Genomic DNA, 23,310 nt, shown 5'->3' with positions numbered 1-23,310 from the left:
GAGCAGAAAAAAATGTCTGTAGGAAAGGGACTAAGCACCCAGTAGCAGCCTCCCCAGGCTGTTTTGATTTCCGCCCCTTAAGGGTAAGGAGGTTGTTATGCATCTGTGCATAACAACTAATTTGGCCTTTACCCATGGTGAAATATGTTCAGTCCAACCAAAGTGAAAGTAAGGGCAGCTGTTGAATAATTGAAAGGGGAAAGGCCTGCTTGGGATGGGGTTATGCTGTTCCTAAAATAACTTGTTTACAGCTTGGAGGTACCCAGCTTTATTCCTGAATTTTCAGGTGACAGCTATGATCCAGTTTCAGTGGTGTGCCAGGTGCAGCCGTGCCTGAGAGCTAGAAACCTGACCACTCTCTTTCATGACAACCTTTATGTTGGAGTGTTGCAGTGCACTTTTTCTGGGTTTGTCTGTGAAGATGGTTTGGAAGCTGCAGTTGGTAAAATATACCACTGTGACTTAGCTTGGAATTTAAGTCAGAATGGTCATGGTATACTGGTACTGAAAAATTACATTGGTAACCACTGTGTTTTCTGGACCCAGTTCAGTCCTAGGCTCCGGATACCTCTGTAAGGTGTAAAATCATTCAGAGAGACCCTGTTCTTAAAGGTAAAGGGACCCCTCTGTAAAGGGCCGACTCTGGGGTTGCGGTGCTCATCTTGCTTTATTGGCCGAGGGAGGCGGCATACAGCTTCCGGGTCATGTGGCCAGCATGACTAAGCCGCTTCTGGCGAACCAGAGCAGTGCACGGAAACACCATTTACCTTCCCGCCAGAGCGGTACCTATTTATCTACTTGCACTTTGAGGTGCTTTCGAACTGCTAGGTTGGCAGGAGCAGGGACTGAGCAACGGGAGCTCACCCTGTCACGGGGATTCGAACTGCCAACCTTCTGATCAGCAAGTCCTATGCTCTGTGGTTTAACCCACAGCGCCACCCAGTTCTTAGTTCCAAATTATTCCGAGGCCAGATTTGGTTCTTCAAGAAGCAGGGCCCTAGAAGCTACATCAGGGCTTTCAAATGCCTTTTCACCAGCTGCCTGTTTAGCTCCCTCTTGTTTTGCTTATTTGTGAAACATCACCTTACCCCGCTTTTCAGCTTGTTTTCAGGGAATTAATTTACATAGATTGTGCTTTAATTTTAATCCTGTTTTAATTACCATGTTGTGCACTGCTCTCTAAGTATTCATTGAAAAGCAATACAGAGATTCTGTAAACCGAATAAATACAGAACGATGCTGCATCATGACTGTTTTCACTGGTTTTAACATTGTGCTTCTTATATTGCAAGATGACTTGCAAACAAATAGTGTTAGATCAGTGTTGAAAGGAGAAATGGCATCTAAATGGGCTTGGAAGGTTTGCAGTAAATCTGAGAAGACCAAGCAAATTGGCCCAGTTCATTAATAAGTGCAAGTACTTTTGTTGCCTTAGAAATGGCATAGGCATCTAGCCTGTCTGAAGCCATTTGTACTTGCTGTGTTCTTTCTACTCATTTTCTCCACTGATAACTACAATAAGAAACAGGATAGGAGGCAGAGAGGCTGGCTATTTTAACTTGAATCTTTAAATGTGGGTTAGTATTTGTTAGCAATGCAGTTTGAAATTCTAGGAAAGGAGTAACTTAGTATTTGGAGACATGTGCATAACCTGATGACTGACAGCTGAAAGTGTAGACAAAGTCCATTGAATTGCATTTTATTGAGGTCATGTGAAAGTACTTTGGAGGCTCATGCAGAAATGCAAGCCACTGCTTGATAGGTGCACTCATCAAGTAACAAACAAATGTGTGTACCTGATCAAAGAATAGCTTCATCGGAAATGGAGAGTGCTAAACAATTTTTGGAACACTTAAGTGGAATGCTGTTTATAAATTCAGTAAATATTTTTTTTCTTAAAAAGTAACATGCAGCAGTTAGTTTGTGAGTTGTTTGCAATCACGTTTGCAATATGTGAACCTGAACGGCTTTGGAGTAACTGGTAGCATATTAAATGTTTCCTGTGTATGCTAGCACCAAAGTCATGGTGCCTTTTATTTTTCCAAATACTGCTCCAAAGTGCTTTATATGGAGGATTGAAAGTATATCTGAAATTGTGGAATGTGTTCTGTGAGAATCCCACTAGAAAAGCATCCCACTAATGTTCTGGATACTTTTGACTATAACTTCCATGAGCACAGTGCTGGCTGGACCTGATGAGTATTCTAGTGCAAAACACAGCATTGGGTTGGTGAGGGCTGCCTTAAAGACTGGGGAGGGGCATGGCTTTCTGGAGGGCTGCAGCAAATGGTAAATACTTCAAGAACTTTATAGAAGCAAGAGATCAGCATAGTCTCCATGATGATTTTGCAAGGCACTTTGAGGACAACATTGCCTGCCTCCATGCGGACTTGAGTGCTTCCACTGATACAGTGTTGAAGTATATGATGCACTATGCTGTCCTTTGTGGGACCCATTTCCTTTGTTGATGCCTGGGATATGAAGAAGATGCTTGCCGCTGTGCAGCCTACTATATGTTTTCTTGGCCCATGGCCATCCTGGCTGCTTCATGCATAGCTGTCAACCTTCCCTTTTTTTGCGGGAAATTCCTTTATTCCAGCGCCGTTTCCCGCTGCTATCCCGGATTGTTAGATATCCCATAGACTGTCCCCGGGACAGGTGAGGCTGCTGATCCCTTATTTTCGAGGCTGCTGATCCCTTATTTTCAAATCTGAAAGTTGAGAGCTATGGCTTCATGATGTGGTGATCACTTTGTTGTGTGATGTGTGTTCCCTGCTGCCTTGATTGTCCTGGATCTCTGTGGCTTGTGAAATTGTTGCATTTTTGTTTTATGTTGTGTGGGGAAACTTTATTGAAAATTGCATTGTTGTTGTTTTTATTTAAACTGGCCTAGAGATTTTTTTTTAATTTTAAGGTGGCAGTAATCTTTTAGCAAATAAATATATAAGAATTCCACATAGCTAGAAACCTTTTCATTTACCAAACTGAAGATTGAGCTTTGTTGTGTGCTGGCAGATTTAAAAAGGAAGAGTAATGGAAACAGCACAGATACATGTATGCACATGATACTAGATTCTAACCTAACTCTTAGTGACTGAAAACAGATGTAGGCTATTTAATTTTCCAACTTTCTCTTTTAGGATTTACTTGTTTGTTGTTAAGATGGTTTAGTGGTGCTGGGGGATTAACTTGGGGGACACTACTAAGTTAGCCATAATTCAGCTGCATAGCAATGATTTTACAGGAAGATACTGAATTATGCTATTGAAAATGGTCTCTTTTGGATGCTGTGCTCTGTAGATAACCGTCTTGTGAACTAACACTAAGGAAATAGTAGCTTCTGCATTTTATTCTTAAGTCTTTAATTTGAATATTGACATGCCAAAAAGTGAAAATGTGGTAAGGAAGAAGGCTCAGAATTGAGTGGTCAGGCCTACATTTCTAAAATATCCTTGAGACAATTTCCAGTAGACAAAAGAGGAAGAAGTAAGCTTTTGAAATGTACATGGGGAGAGAATTAAGTTTATCATGTAGTTGCCCTTTAATAAGCTTGTGCTGAATAAGCAAATAAAAGTTTTGTAATATTTGAGGATAATAGTCTTTTCAATAAGTGCTAATACATGTTGGGGTAGTTTGTTTTTGTTACAAAGATAGATAGATAGATAGATAGATAGATAGATAGATAGATATTTAGATAGATAGATAGATAGATAGATAGATAGATAGATAGATAGAAGTTGCACTCCTCATTCAAGTGTTTTTCCCCCTCTAACAATTGTATTTGACTATGCAGCTGGAGAGATGGGAAGATTTCGCTGATAGTATATGCGGAGAAATATAAAGCAGGAAACTGAGGTGACAAACCAGTACTTGTTGATTTTAATTTGCGTTTGCATATGTATCTGATACGATCGTGGATAGCTGGTAAAATGTATGTTCCATCAGTGACCTTATTTCTCTCTGAATGTTCTCTCACCTTCAAACAGCCTGCAGAGTAGGGTGACAGCCTCACCAGATGCACCTTCTGAGCTACCGAATGAATGTGCTGCAGGATCTCAGCTGCTTCCGCTGGTTGATGCACAATACTGGCAACATTTTTGCAGATGTGGCTGCAGGTGGTTAGTGTGCTGTGAATCATGGCATTCGTACCAATAATATTGTCAGTTTCTTGGCAGTAGTGGCAGATGTCTAAATAAACCATTGAACTTCCATTTAAACCCACTGCATAAGTTAGCAAAACTGAAAGGTATTTAGTTATGTTTCCTTGCCAGCGGACTAAATGAGTGGAGCTGAGCAGCTGCATCATTTTTGGTCAAGAAAGCAAGAGAGACCTCTTTTCCCATAAAGCTTTTCTGTTGTGTACAGTGATTCACACACCAAAATTACCAGAGGGATTCATGAAAGGCACATAGAATTAAAGACTTTAATTGTAGGTGGTCCTTTCTAATTGCATAGTTATTACCACACACAAATATAGAGCTTCTTAACAGTGGGTTGGCTGACACTTGCCATTTCATCCTGTTTGATACCAGTGTAGCAAACCTGTTATTGTAAAGCATAGTATTCACTCTTTTTCTCAACAAATGCACACCTTGGGAGTTGGTGCCTTGTCCTTTTGCAAGTTAATATCAGTAATGGCTCTTCTCTGAGGTTGTCTGTAATTGGAAAGAAAGTGCAAGCATCCAGATTTCTCCACAGTTCAGTTGGGTGGGTAGCATAAAAAGTAAATTGCCAGAGGTTAAACATCAGTTAGCTATTGGGACTAAGGCAGCGTAAAATATTGGTTTCTCCTGTAGGTGAAATAAGTTGCATCTCTTCCCTTTATGACTAATTTGAAAGGTCTCTGAAGTGTGTTCAGCTATCAGTTGTTGTAAACAAAAATCTGCCCCCCCCCCATGGGGTATCCAAGAGCCCATATAGAGTCCTTACATAGGTTCCCTATTGGTAGGAGAAAGTAACAGAGGCCAACCAGAGAATATTGAGAAGCAAAACAGCTAGTAAGCTTGATCTTTATTGATCTGTTGCAGCAGGGTCCTCACTCACTACACGCAGGAGGGAGGAGGAACCCAGAACAAAGGTGTGCCTGCCCTTATATAGACATTTTAAGTTCCCTGCCCTGGAGCTCAAGACCACCCCTCCATACATCATACATACATCACAGAAGGGGTGTAACCTAAGACCACCCCCCAGATACATCACAGAAAATGAGGTCTACAGCAGAAATCTGAGTGCATTGTTTATCTCATCTGACAGGTTACCTGTTTAATGGTCACTTGATTGGATACCCTGGGGAGCCTGGCCTGTCTTTTGTAATGATAAATACTTAGTTCCTGAGCCAGGTCACAGGCTCACACCGTTTTCATATCTTAAATGTGCCCTTAAGACAGGATTTGTGAAGGAAAAGACAATGGGGGGGCTTTTCCATTTTCCTTTGATCTTGCATAGAAAACATTTGGTCAGTTTAGGAATCAAAAATGGTTTCAGGTCAGTCTTCCTGTGCTGATCTATATACCTGCTTGGTTGGTACACTTATGAACATTTAACATATATCTAAGACCTCCAAATTCCTATCACACAGTAATGTTTCGCATTTTGGAATTTGGAAATTACAATGTGAGATCTCGATCCAAGAAGCTGCTCTTAAAAAGGGTATAGTGAAGCCTGGTGGGCTGGAAGACAGACTGAGAAGACACTTAAATGTAATATACCTGAAAGTATAAAACAAATCTAACAAATTCTTTCAGGGTAATGCACTGCAGGTGTTGTCCTCACTTTTATTTACACCTACACAGCAATAAAAACGAATAGCTCCACAGTCTTCAAATGCAATTGCTTGGGAGTAAACTCTATTGAACACAGTGGAACTTCTTTCTGAGTGTTCCACTGTTGGTGAGTTATATGAAGTGGGCTGGATGCTGATCAAAGTTCTGAATGTCACACTATGACTAGGAAGAGAAAATGTTTCTGATTGATTATTGCCCTTAAATCCTCTTATGGTTTGCATTATTCTTTCCACAGGAGTGTATGTGTATATCTATATATCTATATCTATATCTATATCTATATCTATATCTATATCTATATCTATATCTATATCTATATCTATATCTATATCTTTCTTTGATATGATGTCAATGTGTATAAATAGGAAACGGAAGAGAGTGAATGTAAAGCGGATAAGTGGTCAATATTGTTTACATGGTATAGAAAGAAGCATTTAAATTTTGCTGAATTTCAGCTTAAGCCCTAATGGAATAAAAAAATCAGCTTTGTCATTGTCTAAAGATTTGATTGAATGGCAATGCAACAATGTATTGATAATAACTTGGGACTGACAATAAATACTTTATTTCCCTTAGCTTAAATGCACTTAAATATTATTTAATCTGTTTCAGTAATGCCATTAGATAAAAGTTTTAGAATCTGGTTGGAAGCTCAGCTTGGTTTTTTATGTTTTGATTCTGTTTTTTGGATGCACAATTTACATATGCAGTTCTCTTGGGATTTGGGGGATGTGGGAAAAGGAAAGGCAGATACTTCCCTTTTGATCCATTCTATTCTTGGCTTTCTCCATTGAGGCAAAATATGCATTTCCTTGGGGCTTGTTGGTTTTATCTTTGCCTTTGGTTGGAATGCTGCCGGAATGCATTTTGCAATGCATTTCAAAAAAGGAAAAAAGAAAAGAAAAGAATTTGTTGCTTTCTTTATTTTAGACCTGCCCTATCCTGAAGGGCCAACATTTATCTACAAAGTGACTACAACCACACATCATCTCCACAAAGCAGGGTTCAGCTTCCCCAGGGCAAAACACATTTATTTCTTTATTTAGGACATTGTCTAGATCTTATTCAGTGAGTTCCTCTTTAGGCTGCTGCTTCTACAAGTAAAGAGGTGCCACAATATCTGCCTGTGCTTCTGCTCAGATATGTAGCAAGTTCTTTGCTACAGAGAGAATGCCGACCTGTTATGAAATAGTTGTATAGACTAGCTGCACATGTGGCATGTCTCAGAAAACTGTATGAAAATTTATCTGCAAAGTGGAGCCAAGTATGTTGTCACACAGGAAATGTAGTTTCAGGACTGAGTCAGATTGTTCAGCAGTAGTGCTGAAAAACATTTGGACAGTATGGTCGCAATTTAGCTCAGCTATATGTAGTTTGTACTTTGGGAAGCAGTATGTCTGCTCTGTTTACAGAAATCAATGTAGTCTTGGTAGCTAAAACAGTTTTTGTGCTTGTATAAGATATCCCTGATAAAAGAACAGGCTGAGGAAGTGGTGACACTTGAGATCTCTTGTGATGCAGAGTCCATGTTTAGGCAGTTGTCTATCATAAACCATGGTTTGTGAGGTTGCAGATGAGGGTCCTGTGTGCTTTTACTCCCTTCTGTATTTCATGTGCCAATTTTGCCAATGCCATGTAAACCAAAGAGGGCTGGGATTACCTGTGAGTCATATTTTCAGCTTGTCTGAGAAGCAGAAGAGACGTCAGTTGCAAACGTGAATGCTTAATAGGATCATATCTGAAGAACGGGGGTATCTTCAGCCCAGTAAATGAGAAATGTTTATGCCACTCTGGAAAAAGTTGTAGTTGTCTCCGTTTCAAAAAAGAATATGCAACAGTGGCGCTAGCCCATACAAAGTGTGGAAATATACTTTAATCATCTGATTAATTTACAAACTGGGCAGTGCTTGGGAATATCATTACATTTGCTGGTTTTAGCTTTAATCTCAGAATATTGTTCTGCCCATCAATAGTTCAAATAACTTGGATGAAAAGGGACAATAATCATAATGTTTTCTCTTAAAAGTTATTTCATTCATTACTGTTTTAATTGATGGTGGTGGTTATTTTGTATAAGATTAATTCCAAAATTGTTTTCCCCCCCCCCATGCTTATTCATTCATTAGACATCAGGGATGGGGTCGGAAATTCAACACACTTCAGACTGGAAAATCTGTTTTGCTTTCACACCCCTACGTGCAAAGCAAGGTCACATTTTTATTTGAGCTCTGGAATATGTTAATACTACCAAGTGTCTGGTGCATCATTACATAAAAATGTCTACACTGTAGTCATGTGACAAATTGTGCCAGAATTGAGCACATGTTGAAGATGAATTAAATGCAGGTGTTCTAAATTTGGGTACAGGTAAACCAAATAAATAAATAACTATTTTATCTAAATGGCAGCAATCTCTAATAGTTGTGTTTGAATTGTTTTTTGTTTTTAAGTAATACACTCCACTGCATCCACTGAGGACATCACTGCACAGGAGTTGCTTTTTATTAATGAAAGAAAGGCCCAGATGAATGAAAATGCTGCGACCTTTAGTGTTTGAAGCGTCTAACTGTGATTGTGGGCTTACAGCCATCTTGTCATCACACTCTGCTCTTTAAATCAGCAGCTGCATTGTAGCACTGCACTAATTGCTCATAAGAGAATGAAGAGCCTCTTTTATAGAGATCGTGATTGGTCATTGAGAGCCCAGCTGGTACCCTCCTTCTCGTTTATAAAAGACAGCTATGTGCTCCATAGCTCTTTCAGTCTTCTACATTGACTAGTGCCTGGCATTTCTAGTATAATCTTACTGTTCCAAAAGTTTCTGGAACACTCCTTTCTGTGTGATTTAGGGTCTCTCTCCCCCCCCTTTTCTGAGAATGTTCTTTTTTTTTGGTGGCAGATCAACAATCCAGCTATCAGAATGTCATGTGTCAAACACCAACAGGTACCTGGCTCTTTTTTGTTGTCACCTAACAGGAAAAACAAAACCTGCCAGCTTCTTAATAGTTGCTTGTTTAATGGTTGTCTTGTAATGCTAGCTCTGTTTTCTCTTTCATTTTGTCTGAACCCTTCGTTTTAATTTCTTCAATGATGTCTCAAGCGCTTTATTGGAAAAGGCACACCTTGTGGTAGTGGAGCCCTGAATGAGCACCCCTCAGTATAAACTATGTGCATACAGTTTATATTTTACAGTCTCTAATGCTAATGATTATTAACTTTTATAAGACCCTTTCTACTGTAACAAAAGCCTCAATAGTTTCCATAGGAACAAGGTCATAAATGAAAGAAAAACATTTGATTGAAAGAACCGGAATGATAGACATAAAAATTATAATCCTTGCAGAGCTTTAGATGCCTCTTTAGAATGATTAGAATAATTTGGCTGCCAAGTTGATCAAATTCAAAAGACTAAGCTTCTCCTTTTGTCATTTATGTAAAGCTGTGCAAATAGAACTACTTCTTTTACTGAATGAGGCCTTTCTAAGTTGGGGTGTCTGTTCTATTTCTTTTCCCCATTGGAGTAAGTCATTCCCCATTGGCGTAAGACCAAAACCTTACTAATGTGTATTGGTTTGAAAGGAATGTTATAATGTGGCCCCATTAAAGCAATTCATTTGTGCTATGTTATCCAACCAGCAGCTCTCTCTTGGGTATGTTTAAATATTTACAACCCCAAATCTCTTTCAGATAATTCTCTTTAACAATAATGTCAGAAGTATATACTCCCCAGGCCAAGAGTGCTTTCTATGTATAATTTGTTGGACAAACATGTGAATACTTAAACTAGGAATGTGTCAGGCAGACTAAAATAAAAATAGACCTTCAATTCAGATTCCATATAGCAAACTCCTTCCACCCTCATGTACCTCTGATAACTCTGATTAAGATTTTATTTTTTTTATAAACAGAAAACATTAATCTAATGAATTAGATATTGGCATGAACTAGGAAGAAACTACATTTTAAACTTTATTCTGAATATATATATATATATATATATATATATATATATATATATATATATCCTTTGTCATCTAATGTTCACTTTTGTTTGGAACAATCACTTTATAGCCGGAAGTACTGTGTTTTCCTGAGTACATGATTATCAGGCAGGCTCTGTTGCTGCTTGGTGCAGAAACAGCTTGTTGGCTTCCACATTGTCACTGTAAAGATGTGGAAGGAAATGCATATCTTTCTGCCAACATATAGTAGCAGATGTTGAAGAAACTGTACTGTTCTAGTGAGGAAATGAATAAAGTTGAAAGGAAGGGAGAATGAATGTGCTGTTGTTTTGTGTGTCAAGATGCTGTTATTTAAATATTGGTTGGTTATTTTGTGGTAGTGGTGGTGGGGAGGTGGGAATGTTCTTCAGCCCTGTCTGCAAATTGCTGACATTAGCTATCCATGGACTAGGTGAGAGGTCAAATGCAGCCCTCCAGTCTTCTTGTACCTGGCCCTTGGGACTCTCCCCAGGTCACGTCCCTCACCAGCCTTACTTCATATGCTCCTTGATTGTTTTTGCCTGGCTGGAATGCATTTTGGTTGCCTGAATGTAAGATAGAGACGTGTATATGTAGAGTAACCAGCCTACCATACAAAGGTAAATGTGCATTGGTTACTTTGCCCAGTTTTGCCACCTGGGATGGTCTCTGTCCACCCCAGCATGTAGTTCCCAGAAGGTTTTCCTGGTGGGAAAGGTAGCCCATGGTCTGAAAAAGATTTCCCACCCTGGGACTAGCTAGAATAAGTCTAGCAGGTGCGGCAGTAGCTCTACGCAGTGTGATTCATGGCTATCTGTATTGCAGAGTCTGCTGCTGTGATCACATGCCCACATTTCTTCATCTGCAGATGAACACTGTTCTCAATTACTATGCTGTCATTTCAGCATCTTCACTGGCTCAGCTCTCACCCAGGGGCGTGTTTTTGTTGAGAATCAGGTTGTGGTGGAGGCTGTAGTGTCTTTAAGAAGTATGGTTTAATTACACATATTTACACCTGAGTTTAGATGAAAGGGACGCAGGTGGCGCTGTGGGTTAAACCACAGAGCCTAGGACTTGCCGATCAGAAGGTCGGCGGTTCGAAACCCCGTGACGGGGTGAGCTCCCGTTGCTCGGTCCCTGCTCCTGCCAACCTAGCAGTTTGAAAGCATGTCAAAGTGCAAGTAGATAAATAGGTACCACTCCGGCAGGAAGGTAAACGGCGCTTCTGTGCACTGCTCTGGTTCGCCAGAAGTGGCTTAGTCATGCTGGCTACATGACCCGGAAACTGTATGCTGGCTCCCTCGGCCAATAAAGCGAGATGAGCACCGCAACCCCAGAGTCGGTCACGACTGGACCTAATGGTCAGGGGTCCCTTTAGCTTTACCTTAGATGAAAGGGGGTACAGCTCTTAAACCATTGTCATCTCAAGAGCAGCTTGCTCTTCATAGCAGCCCAGCATTGCAGACAGAGCCATCCTAAGCACCATCCCATTGCTCCTGCTTCCCAGCTAGTTCTAATGGCTGCTGCTGCATTTTCCCTGTGACATCATGCTCAGAACCTTGGCAGTTTCCCCATTGCCTTCCAAACTACCCAGCCAGTTGCTGGCTGGCACACAGGCTTAGCTAAGCTGATCGCTTCTCTCCCTGTCTCTTGTTAGCTTAATCGCTTCCTGATGGCCCCTCTGACAAGTGGCTTCCTGGTCCCAGAGAATGGGTCTCACCTATATTTTAGCACTTTGCTAATTCCAAGGTCTGGCTCCAAGCATTTATTAAATTGGAGAACTTTTGGGAATTTGCCCCCCTCCCCAGCTTATAACAATAGCACTAACAATAGGTTAGTTTAAATTTAAAAATGACTTAAATTCATCATTGCAGTTGGATTTATTGCACTCTGGTATATAATCTGATTCAAGCGCTGTAAACTAGTATACTGTAGAAACACACACACACACACAAATAAAAATAAATGAGAGTATAGCAAGTCGTGAATGGTGGCTATGCTGTCACAGGTGCTTCTCTCCTGCAACTTGATATGGGATTCTCAGTTTTTTTTTAGAAAAATATTTTATTAAGGATTTTCTTGTTTTACAACAGTAAGTGTAATGCCTCGTATTTTACCCCCCATGTAACATTTTTACAAATCCGTTTCATTTGTTGAGGCATTAGGGGGAGAAGAAAAAAAAAGAAAAGAAAAAAGAAAGGGGGTGGAGGGAGGGGAGATGGATGGGGGTGGGGTCGGGTGGCGGTGTTTCTATTATGCTTAATGTATGTAGAGTTTGGTGTCAGCGTTGCTTGTGTTGTTCACTTGTGTTCCTTTGGTGGTGAGAGAGGTTGGGGTTGGCCTAGGGCAGGGGTCTGCAACCTTTAAGACAAAAAGAGCCACTTGGACCCGTTTCCGAAGGGGGAAAAAACTGGGAGCCGCAAAACCACTGCGACATTTAAAACAAATATATCTCCGGAGCCGCGATCTGACAGCGGGCGGGAAGGTGATGTCGGGACGGTGCGTGACTAACGCATGCACCACCCCCATGCGACGTCGCAGCCAGTACAGCGCCCGCCACAGTGGGGAGTGTCGGGGTGCACAATGCTCCTCCTCCCCTCGCTAGTATTCGCCCCGGAGCCGCGGCAAAGGTGTAAAAGAGCCACATGCGGCTCCGGAGCCGCGGGTTGCAGACCCCTGGCCTAGGGTGTGATTGTTTGTTTGTGATTGGCTGTGGTGATCTTTGTTTTCGTGAGTGAGGTGGGTGGGTGTTTTGGATCAGGTTAGCCATATTGATTTGTATGCTGTTGGTGGATTATTGTCATTGTCCTGTTGGGCTGTGTATGTGATAAAGGGGAGCCATACCAGGGTGAAGGTGTCTTCTTCTGTTTGTCCCCGTGTCAGTTTCAGTTTATTAGTTAATTTTTCTAGTAGGGCTGTTACCCATACTATTTGGTACCACTGGTCCATGCTTACTCCTGACAGGTTTCTCCAGTGTCTGGTTATGGTGTTTCTGGCTGCTGAAAGTAGGTGGGTTATGAGTTCTTTGTGGTGTAAATGGGCATTGTTGTCTTGGAATTCTCAGTTCTTTTTGAATCACAAAGAAAACACTCAAGAGTTCTTAAATACCTTTCTTTTATGTATCTTGAGTCCAATAAATGTGTTTCATTAATATACTTTTGAAAAGCACCTAGTCTTGCTGGCTGCTGACTATCATGAAGTATTTGCTACAATTGCGAGTAAGCTTTTATCTGAAACGGAGCCAGAAACATAACCGATTGACCTAAAAACCCCAGCTTTTGTTTGAAACGCCTTCATTCATATCAGTACAATGCTTAGCACAAGAACCAGAAGGAAACTAACGCTTCCCCCTTGAAGTCATTCTCATCCCCTGAGAACCAAACTTGAGTTCAGTGGGGGCAGATAAGGGATATTTTTATGGTTTCCCCTTATTAAAATGCTTAGTCCAGAGCCTAATAAAGATTTTCAATTAATACACATTCTGAATAATGTTCTTCCAGCCCACTTTTGCGTCACCTTCTTCTCCCACATAGATGCTTCTCCTCCCCCCCAATAATTACGTTGTCCAAAAGTGTGAACTATGGTTTACACTTGCCTGCAAACCAGAAGCAAATCCTGATGTGCCAGGCAGCAAGTACAAACCATAGTTTACCTGTTTGTATGAAGCAGCAATTTGTGGTTTTCTTTAAAAAAACCAGAACTGGAAATAAAATAGCCACACATGATTAGAAGGTCAACAAGGGAGCACATGATCCAAAAGCTAATCCGTGCTTGTACTCTTAACATTCTGGACTGCTGGGTCTGGACTTATGGGGACAAAGGTCCCTCTGCCTCTCCACCTTAGTTGAGGAGGAGGCCTGGTCATAATTCCAAGCCATTGTTTACTACTTAGTCCCATAATCTATACCCGAGTAAACATGGACCCTGTGGAAAAGTTAAAGTGCATCTTATACTGCTTTCACTTAAGCAACTGCAGCTTTGAGACACTACCAGAGCTCTCTCACCACGTTCCCAAAGCTGGATAACTGAAGCGATTTGCTTACTAGGCTCTGGGAAGGTTGTGGGAAGGCCCTACGAAGCTCCTATGACTTTTACAGAACCCAATAAGCAGCCCTCCATCTTGGGGGAGGGCAGTTCTGGCAGTTCATGGCTTTAGGCAGTTTTGCATTTATGTGTGGCCCCCGGAATCAAATTCCCGAGTAGCATGCAAGTTACCTGTATATGCAAATTGGCAATGAATAACACTTAATGCATTGGTTAACATGAAGTTTTTGACATGTAATAGCACTTTTTGGCCTTTTTTGTTTCTGCTTTGTGGAGCAGTTGTGGACCTGCAGACACATTTGGATTACTGGAGAGCAAAGATTTATGCAGAGGGAGAGTGGGTAGATTCTGGTATTTTTCCATTGTGCAGTGACTTCTGCTTGTTACGCCACTGTGTTCCCAGCAAGCAGGACATTTGCTCCTTTATTGAAAGCATAGCGACATCTGAGTTTAAACACATGTTGCACCATATCATTAAGGAAATGTTCCACAAGCGTTTTCCCATACGGTAACTGCAAAGTATATGGTAAGATGGGAAAATATAGTTATTATGAATTGCCTATGGAGGAAAATGATTACAAACAAACAAAGGTAAGGATGATATGGTAATAGATAACATCACTGTTTTTCTGTTTTGCAGAAAATGTAAGTGTATAAATGTAAAAGATTGCCAGCACTTTTGCATTAGTTTATGATTCTATATACACAATCTAGTATTCCTCTGACCTTATTTATATATATAAATGTTTTGGGTTGACTTCAGTCTTACACTATCTGCTTCTTGATGTTTTCACCTGGAATCCCCACAATGAATTGCTACAATCTAAATTTGCAAAGCAAGAATGCCCACTAAGAGACCAGACAGTTAAAGCTACTACAGTTAAATCTACTACTAAGAGACGTACAGTTAAAGCTAGTATTAAGTGACCTCCAGTTCTGTTCTCAGGAAGGCAAAAGTAGCGTAATGGAATGGACCAGAGCTTTCAAAACTGTGTGTCACGACACGTTAGTGTGTCAGCTGCAGTGTGTAGGTGTGTCGCGTGAATGTTCCCCACGCTTCTCCCGGGACTGGAAAGGGGTTAGTTTAACCTCTGGTTTGCTAGTAAAACTGAATTACTGTGTTGCAAAATGATGCACGTCTAAAAAGTGTGTCACCAACATGAAAAGTTTGGAAAGCTCTGGAATACACTGTAGTCCTCCAAGTCCAGCAGGTGCTAGGTAGTACAGTGCAAAGCCAAAAACCTTTTGTCCATTTCAAGACTAAACATCAATCAGATGCAGTTGCTGACAGTTGCCCTATATTTTATTACGGACTTTTTTTTTGGGGGGGGGTGGATATTACATAAGATTGTAATAGGGAATGGGGAGGCCACAAAGCTCTGCTACATATGCAGAAAATTGCTGTTTGGCATTTAGGATCCTGCTTGATGTGATATCAGATAATTCTAAAATATGTGGTTTTGATTGTGAACTTTCTTTGTTTGCACCTTAATTTAGTGAACTTTCTTTTCAGAATCAAAATAAAAAAAATCCTTCCAGTTGCACCTTAGAAGAGTAATTTCTGTAAGATTTACATACAACATAGGGTAGAAACATAATGCAGGCTGAGATTTGTGGAAAGCAGTAGGAAGGGATATCTGAATTGGGATAAGCTGAAAGTCTAAGACAGTGAAAGTTGTTAATTTTACCTTTGATCAATGAGCAGACAGAATTCTGACCTGCACTTTAAAACCCAATTAAGTGATCTGCATATCATTGCAAATACTGATAAGTTGTTGGGGCTCTTTTCTGTGGGGAAAACTACTTTAAAGTTGCCTTTACGTAAGTCGCATTGTGCCTGTGCTCTGTAATGATAGTATAATCCTCTGTTTAATATGGATTTTCATAACAAATGTAGCAGTCTAGGGTACAACTGTGTATGCTGGCTCAGTCTGGACAGCATGAGACACTTACTCTCAGAGTCGTGCGTTCGAGCCCCACATTGGGCAAAAAGTTTCCTGCATTACAGGCAGTTGGACTATATGACTTTTGTGGTACCTCCCAATTCTATGTTTATGCATTGCTTCTGAGGAGTCTGAAGTGCACAACTATGCAGTAGTTTTTCTCCAGCCCCATGTTTAGACTAGCTAGTAAACACTAAACCAGATATCCTTTAATTAAATCCTTCCTTCCTTTCACATCTCCAACAGAATCCACAATTAATTTCATATGGTTAATATAACCATACAGCTTTTACCCAAGTGATATGGTACATGTAATGTTCTCAGCTGATCCAGTCATTCTACACAAATAAAGCAAAGTTGGGCCACATGTCTTTAGCAGGAAAGCACTAGATTTCAGAATGTTGTTGCTTGTTTCTCTCTCTCTACAAGTTTCTACAGGGCGGAAATGAGTTCAGAAAACACTGAATCTTGTGCTGCTTGTTAAATTGTTTTGGAGAAGGATAGCGAATGAAGCATGTTAATTGGCAAGGGCATCTGAATTGGGAAGGTGGGCACTTACATCTTTGGGTTGAGTTTAATGAGTACTTATCAAACCAACTGAATAAGGTTTAGATTTTGACTTTAAAACAATTGACCCTTATATATTTAAATTTACATCCTGACACTTGAAATCTCAGATTCCCAGAATGTAGTGGCTAGTTTTGATACATTAGGCATTTTGTAAGAAGAAGAAGAATGTGTTGAAACACCTGAACAAACAAAATATTGGAACGAATTCTTAAGCCTACTCTTAAGCTGTTGTTTATGGGGTGAAAAGCCAATGGAGTGATAGTATCCTGCAGAATTTGCAGCCAGCATTATATCAAGGGTTTCCTCTGCCCACACTTCCAGTTATGTGTGTATTTACCATTGTCTGTTTTGTGTGTCTGACTGCTGTCATGCCACAAAGGATAAATACCGTATATCCTCATGCCACAAAGGATTCATATATTGACCTAAATTTTTTCATAAAACTACTGATGAAGAGGAAATTAATAGAATCCCCTGGTTTGAAAATTCTGTTTTGTTCCTTTTCATTTTTCCTTGTTTTAAAGTTTTCCCCATTGCTTTTCTACATTGTGTCCTTAACCTCACCCTGCCTGTTTATAGCTCTGGTTGAAGCTTTGCTGATGGGAGATGTCATTGTTTTCTACCTTCAATTTCTTGCTCTTGATAGGGAGGGAGCTGAGTTCATGGCCTTACACCTACCGCTTGTTAACTGAGGACTTATATTTTGAATATATGGGCAAAGATGTATGGCATCGTGTGCTCTAGGAGAGAGCAGGGAGTGGGAAGTCAGTAAGTGAAGAAATGGGAAATCTCTGAGAGGGAAAAGAGGCAGGCATGGAAATGAGGATGAAACCAAGGCTGCGCTTTGATCATTAGCTCCTCTGTGGCTTATGAGATACAGATGTAGAACTTGCTTGGGATATGTGCATAGCTTAGTATAACAGCATTGTTTTAAAGCTGCATCTGCCAACTACATTTGACCCGTTCAGGCATTCTAAATCCTTCATGAGCTGGAGAAGAAGGTTGAGTACACTAGCTCCAAGCATAGCTGTCAACCGTCCCTTATTTGGCGGGAAACTCCCTTATCCCAGCGCCGTGTCCCACTGCTGTCCCTTATTGATGATGTCCCTTAAATTTCCTGGGTTTCAAAGGAAGCAGCTCATCTCCCTCCCTCCCTGCCGGCCAGGGAGGAGGGAGGCTCCAACTGTGTTGCTTGGCTGCGTTGCTCACCCAATAAGGAGTCTAAGAACGACTGGGGGGTGGAGCTTGCATGCCTTGTGCCGATGAAATCAGCCACGTTGCCTGGGGACTCACTTTTGCTCAGCGCTTCCCAGTGGAGAGGTGACGGTGGTTTTCCTTGCTGCATCCCCTTTGCCGGGTTGCTGCACTGTAGGAACCACCACTTGAGGCTTCGCTTGGCTGCTGGCTGGGCTTTCTGCCTTTGGCTCAGAGGGGCTCAGAAGTTGAACATACCTGTGCCCGGAAAATCCCTTATTTTGGCTGCTGAACATACCTGTGCCCGGAAAATCCCTTATTTTCGAGGCTGCTGGTCCCTTATTTTCAAATCTGTAAGTTGACAGCTATGGCTCCAAGCCCCTTGCCATCCTTGTTGCCTTCCACAAGGTGGAGGGATAACTTACGAAATAGCCAGTTAGACTCTTGTGGATGCCATATGCAGTATTGAACCCTGATCTTCCATAGTCAGAGCAGGTGCCTCACTGCAGCTATTTGCTCTCCAAGGGCAGAAGGGTAATGGTGACAGAGCTTGTACACTTGGTCTTTTTCTCCCTCATTGCTTGAGGGATTTCAGGGTGCCTGAATACGGCTTTCCCCAAGACGTTATTTAAAAAGCCTATTACTTAAATTTTTTAAAAGGAATTAGATTCAAGTGTTTCAAGCTACTGTACAGTCTTTCGTTTGGAAAGATGTTTTCCTTTAATCTGTCTTGACGCTTGCAGTTACATGGTCTGGAGGGAAAACTTCTGTTAAAAGCTACCCTGGATAGAAGAGGAGGCTTGGTAGCTTGTTTAAAACATTTATACCTTGCCTTTCCATTAAATGTCCAAGAAAGCTAACAACATTTTATCAGCTGAGCCGAATCTGTAGCAGTCATCATTGGTTTTTATACCATTAAGCATTCTACAATATGCCTAGCTAAATTTTAAGATGAAACCCTAGTACAATTCTTCGTTTTGTTATCAGTGTTCAAAATAAGACAGAACCGAGGACAGAGTAGTTTCCTAATAGGGCTAAAATTGAATAGTCAGGTAAAAATGAACTTAATGCATCATTAACTTTGAAGTTTTACTACTTCCTTGCAATAGGTTGCATTTTTGATTCCACATACACCTGTAGTGTTGTCATTGCTTTTTTCCCAGTAGTTTTCCATAACTTAAGATGAATTAATGTACTTCATTTCCAAAAGTAAGGCAGTATGTATTTTGGAACAAGTTCATGCATGTGAACATTAAAATTACCAACATGGCTCTTGTTTGAGGGTCTTTGTTCTTTTCTTTTTTGTATATTTTTTTTATTTGATTTTAAAAAGTATAAACATACAACAACAAAAACAGTTCCGAATCCAAATATCAAGATTGCTCTGAATCTCCTGACTTCCCCCCATCCCTTCCATGGGTCCTATCAATACTTATCCAATTTTCTATCCATACTTTCCATTACTTTACAAGTGTGGTTTAAATCCTGCTAATGTTTACAGTGGTCTCGTGAATAAATTATGAACTTTTCCCATTCCTTGTTAAAGTTCTTGTCTTCTTGATTTCTGAGCTTCCTAGTTAATTTTGCCATTTTGGCATAGTCCATCAACTTGGTTTGCCATTCTTCTCTGGTCGGGGTAGGGGGGCCTTTGTTCTTGAAGTAACAGGAAATCATTACCCGTGACAGTCAGGTTTCCAAATGTCATTCACATGATTTATTTATTTATTTATTACATTTATCTCCTGCCCTTCCTCCAAGGAGCTCAAGGGGGTGGACACAGTTCCCCCACCTTTTACCTTCACAACAGCCTTGCGAGGCAAGTTAGACTGAGTATCAGTGGCTGGTTCAAGAGCTTTAGGGCCTGTGTGTGGATTTAAACCTGGGTCTACACCCCACTGACTCCCATGTAATAAAATCATAATGTAATATCATTTTCTTTAGGTGGACTCTAAGACTTGTAAGATTTCAATTTGCTTTAGTTCAGAAGTGTAGGTTCATTTAAAATTATTTAAAATTATTACTGTTTTGTATGTTCAGCAATTTTTAGAGCTGTATGTTCTACTGAAATCAATTGTTCTGCCGTAGCTATAAATTTGCTATTGGTAGATTTTATAATGGTTTTATAGTGATTATGTGCCCCCTTGGAAATGCTTTATGTTTTGAAAGGCAGCATAGAAATCTTCAAAATAAATTTATCAAATATATTTAGGCTATTCTATACAACTATTCAAAAGCCATTTAGAGTGGCATTAAAAACAGACTATGAGGCAGCATTTCCATGCCCTATAGCTCTGCTTTGATGTTATTTCTTTTTATGCAGAAAATCTTATCTAATGGTGGAGCTAAAGCAGAGAAGAAACACGTCGTTCCATGCTGGATTCTTTCATTAAAAACAACATCACAGAACTGAACATGACTGTGTTTATTCCATTTTCTGAATGTGTCTCTGTGTGTGTATATATATATATATATGTTGGGGTGTGTGTGTGTGTGTGTGTGTGTATGTGTGTGTGTGTGTGTACATCCACCCACACCCACACACCCACCCCTACTTAGAGAAGGCAAAGCTTCAAAGGAATAATTTCAAAATGCATAAAATCTATTCATATCTTGTGGCTGCAATCTGGAGGGCTGTCAGTAAATGAAAAATATACCACATGTGCAGATGCATGCACAGATGTACAAGTTCTTCACAAGCTACTTACGAATAAGATGTGCTTAATTAGACTTGATTTTAAAGACTTCACTCATATTCCTCTTCCACTGAATGTATAATGACTAAGTAAATAATGGAGTTTCCAAGTGAATCAAGAATATGCCTATTAAAGGGACTGATAGCCCAGAGAGAATGATTGGCATGGGAGTGTTGCTGTCGTCTTGAAGGCACATGCGATAGCTCCCTTGCTGACGTTATACAGGTCTTTGGCTGGTTAGGAGCACACCCAGCAATCCTATGTATACCACTTTACATCCAATGGAAGAAAGGTAGTATATAAGTACATAAAATATATAGATCAAATGTTTTGGTCTATAAAAGAGGCCAGCAGCAGTACATTTGTTGGCAAAGGCTAGATAGAATCATAGCAAAGCTGAATTAAGTGAAAAACAACTGCTGTTCTGGCAAATTTCTAGCTTGGGATATGGATTCTGAGCAGTCGAGAAAACTTGTTCAGCATGTCTGTTTGAGAAAATGTCAAGAGGCATACAAGCAGAGTTAACATAAACGTTTCTGACATTAGTCTGTCAAGCTGTAGTGCTTACTTCTATTGTCAGATTTTCAAGTCAAACAGCACATATGGCTCACGTAGGGCATGATTTGAATAATAATGTTGCAATCAGTGCTGATCAGATAAAAAACAGGATTCAGGAGCATTTACAGGAATGGTTGTTTCTTTAGTAGCGGAGACCATGTAAACATATACACTGTAGGTCTAAAAATAGATTTTTGTACGTACTTCCTTTGAAAAAAACAAATCTGAAAAGAGGCTTTAAACCCCCCCAGGAGCTGACTCTGATCTTACTGCATTTTGCATATAATAGGATTTCACAGTTTTTTATGTACTTATGTAGGTACAGTGGATCCGCCCCCCCCCCCCCCGGCCTTGCAGCTTTAACCAAATAATGAATGTTTGTATGGTTAGCTCAATATCTAAAACAGTAAACTGTTGGAACTATCTGGTTGTTGTTGTTTGAAACAACCTTTAAAAGCTTTATGCTCTGAAAGTAGAATAATCTGTCTAAATGCTGTTTTAGGAGTTGGGGATTGTGTTGTCACTGAGGGAATTTTTAATAACTGTTTGGGTTGGGGGGAAGGAGAGGAAAATGCAGTATAAAAGAAGGAAACCTGAAATGCTGCAGCGTGGGTTTTTGCTTTTGATTATAATTGTGCATTGGAACTCATGAATTTGAACGCCTTGATTGAAAAACCTTGTGGTTAGAGATTACATGAAATTGCAGTGCAGAGGTGGCCTGGGCCTGCCCTCTCTTACCAAGTTGCATATTTCATTGTAGGTATGCTACCTAATGTATTACAGATTGCCCATATGCTTGCAAATGATCTCTAGTATCAATCATTGTTTCCTTCTCATCTTGGTTTTAATCTGCTTCAGGCATGGTACATCATAACATTGGCTAGAATTCAAAGAGCCGCTCAATTACTCCTATAGAGAGAGGGGATGCTTTTGAGGACCTTTGAACAAGAGCTTCACATGCTGCGTAGCATGATACTTCTAAAACTATGGGAATTTAACAAAAACTTTGAGTAAAATAGCATGTAATCCGCTACTCAAAGTCTCTCCCCCCCCCCACACACGGTTTATAAAAAAAGTAGTTGAATTTTGGCCGCAATCTTTAATTTGCTATGTAGCCCACTGGTAGCATAGGCTCATACTCTATGCACACACACACCCAGTATATGGGGATGGGACTGAGCTCCCCAATCTTGAAGGCCACCGCCAGGCCTCCCCACCCTGGCAACAGGCCCCACCAGGCCTCTGTGATATCACACAAACACAATGAGCCCTGCAATGCCAGGTGGAACTCGGCACTTCTGACTGGTAGTGCTAATTTAAGATTAGTCTTTATCTGTGTTTAATGTAATTTCCAGCATTCCCCCCCCCCACACAGAAATTGCTTTATTGTAAATAGTATAGCCTTCTTTCCCATAAGATGTCACTAAAAGCAACAATAGGATAAAGTAACAGTAAACTGCAAAGTAAAATGTGCTGGTTTGTCAATTCTGTGAATCAGCTAAGATGGAAAGTACTGTATTAGGAGGTTTCCCCTATGTAAATAGTTCATAGATATGCTCTCTCAGCAGAAATATAAACAAAAAACCCAGTAGCAGTAGAAAGGAGAACTAACATAGCAACAACAGTGGCAGGCCTAGCAGTACCATTGCCATCCACCAATCACAGGCCTTGTCCACACTTGCCCCGTGCTTTGTAGGCACAAACCCAAGATTCATTTGCCCCATCTCTTTCCCCAGCGAAACCCGCTGTTTACCTCTGAATCTGAACAAACACCAGTCTGTAGAAATCTCTGTGGATGTTTGTTATGATTCAGCAATAATCAGTAGGATGAGCGGAAGTGTGGATGAGCCCATAGTCTCATTCCCAAAGACTATATTAGCTGTCTACAGAGAGCACCAATCAACATGCGGTGGCTGCAGGTGTCACATAACGTATTCCATGTGCTGCCACTCCAATCACAACAATCAGGTCTACACCTAAAAAGTAGAAGGTAGGCTTAGAGAACCCATGGTCTCCCCAGGAGAAGGCTTCAAGCCCCACTGTGGGATAAAAGCTATGTGAAGGAGAACAACCTCGCAAACGGAAGCAAAGGGCGAGGCATTTGAAAAAGGCAGAATGGATGCTAGATCAGCAAACTCATACCCAATGAGCTGTGCCTGTCAGCACTGTGTGAAAGAGGAACGTTTGTAATAGGAAGCAGCAAATGTGGCTTGGGTCTTATCTTATTACAGAGAATACTCTAACCACACAGTCACAGGAGCAGACAAATGAGAAGAGTGTGATAGAGCTGTTTATATTCTTCCTGTATAGCGAGATTCCCTCCTTTCTCCCCTTGCCAACCACACGCACCATGGAGCTGCAGCTAAGTGGAACTGTACATGTACAAATGCCTAAGTGATCCCATAGCTACCTAGCGATGGACAATCAGGAGAAAAGATTGGGAGCACACACACACCTACTAGGCAGAGGGAGCACACCTGTAGGCTCGTTCTGATAGCTGTCTGCCTCGTTTGGACCTTTGGACAGCTTTATTTTTCTCTTTACT

At 40.7% G+C, this 23,310-nt stretch overlaps 1 protein-coding gene across 8 annotated transcripts in view; it reads left to right on the top strand.

Annotated features, from left to right (window-relative positions):
- Positions 1 to 23,310, top strand: part of SH3KBP1 (SH3 domain containing kinase binding protein 1) — a 133,864-nt gene that overhangs the window by 23,460 nt on the left and 87,094 nt on the right. The window lies entirely within an intron of this gene.

Source organism: Podarcis liolepis, assembly GCF_965112155.1.
Source record: "Podarcis liolepis genome assembly, chromosome: 4".
In the NCBI taxonomy this organism is placed as follows: Eukaryota; Metazoa; Chordata; class Lepidosauria; order Squamata; family Lacertidae; genus Podarcis; species Podarcis liolepis.
This window is presented reverse-complemented; position numbering and strand designations above follow the sequence as displayed.